Here is a 6,000-nt window from a genome sequence, read left to right on the forward strand (position 1 = left end):
TTCAAACCCAAATTCATGTGACATGTATATGATTTCTTTTAACTGAGAAGCTGTAATTTTGAGAGGGGTAAAGAAATAAACTACAAACTTTGAGACTTTTAAGCTTCAGCAAGCATATTAAGATGAGGCAAATCTAACAGCTTTCCTAATTCTAATTGGAATTCATTTTTTCAAAAAAAGTTGCACTTGAAAGCAATCTGAAAGCCAGCACATTGCTGACACCAACATTTCTGACACAAATGTTAATTGCCACTTATCAGTCTTAGCCTGAATGTTGTCCAGATCTTGCGGCATAGTCATGGACCATCAACAGCTGAGTAGTTACGTTTGCTACTGAACAATCATCAGCAAAGCTTAAAGTTTATTTATTAGTATCACAAGTAGGCTTACATTAACACTGTAACGAAGTTACTGTGAAGTTCCCCGAGTCACCACACTCCGGTGCCTGTTCAGGTCAATGCACTTAACCAGCGCGTCTTTCAGACTGTGGAAGGAAATCGGAGCACCCGGAGGAAACCCACGCAGACACAGGGAGAACCTGTCTCCACTCAGACAGTGACCCAAGCCAGGAATTGAAGCCGGGTCTCTGGCGCTGTGAGGCAGCAGTGCTAACCACTGTACCACTGTGAGCCATTCAAACATCCATACTTCTGATCTCATGACAGAGGACAGGTCATTGGTAAAGCAGCTGAAGGTGATTGTGCTTAGGACACTACACTAAAGAACGCCTGCAGTGATATCCTGGGACTGAGATGATTGGTGTCCTACGATCTCAGACATCCTTCTTTCTATCAAAGATATGACATCAACCAGTAGAGAGTTTTCCCCTGATTCTCATCGACTTCAGTTTTGCTCGGGTTTCTTGATGCCACACCCTGTCAAATGCTACCTTGATGTCAAGGGCACTCTCTCATCTCACCTTGAGTTCAACTCTTCTGTCCTTGTTTGGACCAAAGCAGTAATAAGGTTAGGAGCTAAGCACAAACTGGTGGAACACAAACTGAGCATCAGTGAGTAGGTTATTGCTACAGAAGTACTTCTTCATACATTGTTGACAACGCCTTCCATAACCAAATATTGGATGTACACATGTTTTCTGGCAACTATCCTACCTCCTACAATTTCAGTAGTGTGAGAATTGATCTGACCCAGGTAAATTAGGATCAGAGATTGGTAGGCAAAACTGTACAAAACAATGAGCTGCCTTCAAAGAGTAGATCGTTTGGATAGAGGCTAGGTACATTCCCACAAGGAAGCAAGGTAGAACAACAAAAGCCAATGTTTCCTGGATGACAAGAGAGTTAAAGACATTAAGATGGAGCAGAGAAAAGTTGCATATGGCAGATGTGAGGCTAACAATACACTTAAGAACCAGGCTAAATATAGAAAGTTCAGAGAGGGAGTGAAAAAGAAAATAAGGGAGCCAAAGAGAGAGTACAGGAAGAGACGGTAACCAACATTAAAGGGAACTCAAATGGCATATGTAGGCATATAAATAGTAAAAGTGGAACTGACTAGGATCCAAAAAAGGACCTACACATGGAGGCAATGGACTTGGCTGAGGTACTATATGAGTACTTTGCATCTGGTGAAAGAAAAGGTAGTTGAGACAGAGGAGATAATAGGTTGTACTCAAAGCTGCTAAGTCACCAGGACCAGATGAGATGCATCCAAAGATAATGAGGGAAGTAAAGGTAGAAATTGCAAAGTCATTAGCCATCAGTTTCCAATCTTCCTTTGATACAGGAATGGTGCCAGAGATCTGGAGAATTGCAAATGTTAACACCCTTGTTCAAAAAGAAGTGTAAGGATACATCCAGCAACTTCAGGCCCACCAGTTTAACCTTAGTGGTGGAAAAGGTTTTAGAAACATTAATCGGGCCAAAATTAAGTTATTTGGACAAGTTTGGATGAATTAAGGAAATCCAGCATAGATTTGGTAAAGGCAAATTTTGATTAACTAACTTGATTGAATATTTTATTGAGGCAACATAGAAGATCATCTGAGTAATAGAGTTGATGTGGTGTACATGGACTTCCAAAAGGCATTAGATAAAGTGCCATGTAATAGGCTTGTCAGCAAAGTTGAAGCTCATGAGCTGAAAAGGCAACATGGATACAAAGTTGGCTGAGTGACAGAAAACAGAGTAGTGATGAATGATTTTTTTTGGATTGTAGGAAGGTATAAGTGGGTCGGTACTAGGAATACTGCTTTTCTTCATATATATTGACCTAGACTTTGTGGACGGAATATTCCCGTCCCATCCGCCACGGGAATTGTAGCGGGCGGGACACGGACCATGCAAAGGTCCGTTGACCTCGGGTGGGATTTTCCCACCTTGACGCGAGGGTGGCCGGAAAACCCTGCCTGATATGTAAGAGTACAAATTCAAGGAAGTTGCGATGAACCTTTATGAAATATTGGTTCAGCCCAAACCAGAATATTTTGTCCAATTCTGGGCATCACACTTCAGGGAGAATGTGAAGGCATTAGAAAGAGTGCAGAAAAGATCTATAAGGATGGGTCCAGGGATGAGGGACTTCAGTTACACGGATTATTTGGAGAAGCTGTGGTTGCTCTCCTTAGAAAAGGGAAGGTTGAGAGATTTTATAGAGATACTCATGATCAAGAGGGGGTCAAGACAGAGTAGATAAGCAGAAACTGTTTGTTCCCATTGTTGGAAGGGTCAAGAACCAAAGGATATCTATTTAAGGTGGGAGGAAAAAAATACATGAAGATTTTTTTAAAAAATACAGTTATATATTTATCCACCGCCTGAGAGGCTTTCAGAAAGGAATTGGATAAGCATTGGAAGGCAAACAAATGTGGTATGTAGGAAGGTCGGGGGACAGGGATGAGCTGAATTGCTCTTGCAAGGAAGCTGGCATGCACAAAACGTGCTGAATGGCCTCCTCTGCGCTGTAACCATTTTACGATTCTAAACTCCCTGATGAACTTCAGCAACTGGTCTGATATGATTTGCTCCTTCTACATTAATAATGGCCCTCTTATCAAACCTTCTTATCAAGTCCTTCTAGATAATCCCTTAAAATATAGGGAGGTCGTGGCATAGTGGTTGTCTCTGGACTAGTAATCCAGAGATCCAGAGTAATGCTCTGAGGACCCAGGCTTGAGTCCCACCACTGCAGACAGTGAAATTTTAATTTAATAAAATCTGCCATTTAAAGTCTAATGATGACCATGAAACTATTGTTGATTGTTGTAAAAACCCATCTCGTTCATTTAATGTCCTTTAGGGAAGGAAACCTGCCATCCTTATCTGGTCTGGCCTACATGTGACTCCAATCCACAGCAGTGTGGTTGACTCTTAACAGACCCCCTAAAGGTCAATTAGGGATGGGCAATAAATGCTGGCTCAGCCAGCAATGCTGACATCCTATGAAAAGTTTCAAATACCTCCCCAAAAATTAAAGTGCATAGGTTTATAATTTGCAAGTTGATGCCTTGTTCTTCTTTTAAAGATGGGATCACTAATTGAACTTTAATATCCCGAACATGAAGCATGTTGTCCTTCTGATTTTTCCTTGTTGATGTTATATATAATTCTAGACTGGAATCTAATTCAGAAGAAATTTCTTCACGAGAGAAAATAATGTAGAACTCACAACCAAAGTGAGTGGTTGAATGGGATAGGACTGATGCATTTAAAGGAAAACGAGACAGGTAAATGAGGGAGAAGGGAATAGATGCGATTTAGATGAGATTTAGATGAGAAAGGATGGAAGGAAGCTTGAATAGAGCATAAACTCCAGCAGGGATTGATTGGGCCAACTGATCTGTTTCTGTGCATATATCTGATGTAATACTATTACGTAACTTTCCATTTCTTCTTAATGTTACCTCATTGGCAGGGTAAGGCAGGTAGTTGGTATTTCCCAACTTGTTACCTCACATACTGGAACCAGACTGCAACAGGTCAAGGCAACAGCTCACCACCACCTGCTCAAGGGCAGTTGGGGGTGGGTGATAAATGTTGGCTTAGCCCGTGATGCCCACATGAATGAGTAAAATAAAAAAGACAAGAACACATTGCAGCACCAGAATTCTACAGTAGTATTTGCAAGAGAAGCTCTGACTGAAGCTCTGACTATGAAGGCTCAATTGCAGATTGCCTGAGAGGTGCCACATGTTCCATCATGGAATTGTCCACATCAATGATCAGATCTTGGATGGTGTAGCAGGAGATACTGAAACCCCTGCTTATTAAGGGGCTTTTAAAACAAAGTAGACTAGTCGAAAATAGGGGTCATAATGTGCCTTATATATACCAAGGGTATCACAATGTGCCTCCTACATATATTATATGAAGGTATTGTCTTAACTACATAGTATAATCAACAATAATGGATTTTGAACAAGTATTGTAAGTTTGAATTCTAGTTTTAAAGGTGTTTGTAAGCTTTGGTCAAAAGCACCTGCCCAACAGCATAGTGGGAAAAAACAGAACCAGACAGGCCACATTCAAATGGAACAATGAAGTATACAACTTAATCAGAGAGAGGCTTTGGAAGACCTTGCAGCTGTGTAGTACTAGATAATGGGATGAATAGAAGGATTTAATTGCTAATTAAAATGAACAGGAGCATTTTGCTCCTCATTTGGCCTAATAAGGTATAGGCAGTTAGACAGGATGATTCCCTTAGTTCCCACAGTATGCAGGTGGTGGGAGCGAATCTTGAACCTGTCAGACATGCATAAGCAGGTTAAGCAATGGAGGAAAGATTTTTGGGTTCAATTAGCCAATGAATTCCTAATTATTCCAGGAGGTAGAATGCTGTTGGCCAAAGTAGAGTTTGTATGACAGATTGGACAAGGAATACGAATCTTTGAAAATAGTATATCAGATGTGTTCATGTGATGTAATTTTAGAGAGAAGTTGGAATCCATCTGGCATCTCTCTCCCAATGTGTCTTGGTCAAATAAAGAACGTCTTTTGCTGCATACGGTCTCTCACAAGTTTTGTTTTAGCTGAATTCAGCTCATACAGGACCACCAAAGGGAAGCCCTCAGAAAATTCCCCTAACAGATGGTGTTTACCACACCGATGAAAAGACATATGAAATGTTAACTCTTGCCAAACAAAATGCCAAGCAGCATTTTCTGTTTTTATTTCAAATTTCCAGCATCTGCAGTATTTTGTGTTGTTTTGTGTATAATTGCTTGTAAAATTCCCTAGGATGTTCTAGTATATAAAAAGCACTATATATGATATTGTAGCATCTGTTTTTTTTAAAAATGCGGATAAAGTAGTTTATTTATTAGTCACAAGTAGTCTTACATTCACACTGCAATGAAGTTACTGTGAAAATCCCCCAGTTGCCACACTCTGGGTACACTGAAGGAGAATTTAGCATGGCCAATGCACCTAACCAGCACATCTTTGAACTGTGGGAGGAAACCAGAGCATCCGGAGGAAACCCACGCAGACACGGGGAGAATGTGCAAACTCCACACAGACAGTGACCCAAGCCAGGAATCGAACCCGGGTCCCGGGCGCTGTGAGGCAGCAGAGCTAACCACTGTGCCACCGAGCTGCCCCTTGAATTCAGATTTGTGTTCAGTCAAATTTTGGTTGGGAAGAAGAGAATGAATAAAAGAAAATGATCTACAAACAGCAACAAAATGGATCTCTTTTACCTCAACCTAACTTCCAACCCCATAATACCGTCCATCACAAAGACAGCTGATTTCCAACTCTAACATCACTATCCAGCCTACCCTTGTCTCAATCCATCTGCCATTGAAATCTTCATCAATTCTTCATCACTGTCAGATTATTCCAATGTTTTTCTGGATTGCCTTCCCCATCCCCCAACCTCTGTAAAACTCTGTTCCCCAAACTTGGTCTGGTTAACCTATCAATTCTATCCTTGCTGAGTTACATGCAGGAAGGATGTTCCCAATGGTGGGGGTGTCCAGAACCAGGGGTCATAGTCTAAGGATACAGGGCACACCTTTTAGGACTGAGATAAGGAGAA

The sequence above is a fragment of the Mustelus asterias genome, chromosome 1 (genome assembly GCF_964213995.1).
Source record: "Mustelus asterias chromosome 1, sMusAst1.hap1.1, whole genome shotgun sequence".
In the NCBI taxonomy this organism is placed as follows: Eukaryota; Metazoa; Chordata; class Chondrichthyes; order Carcharhiniformes; family Triakidae; genus Mustelus; species Mustelus asterias.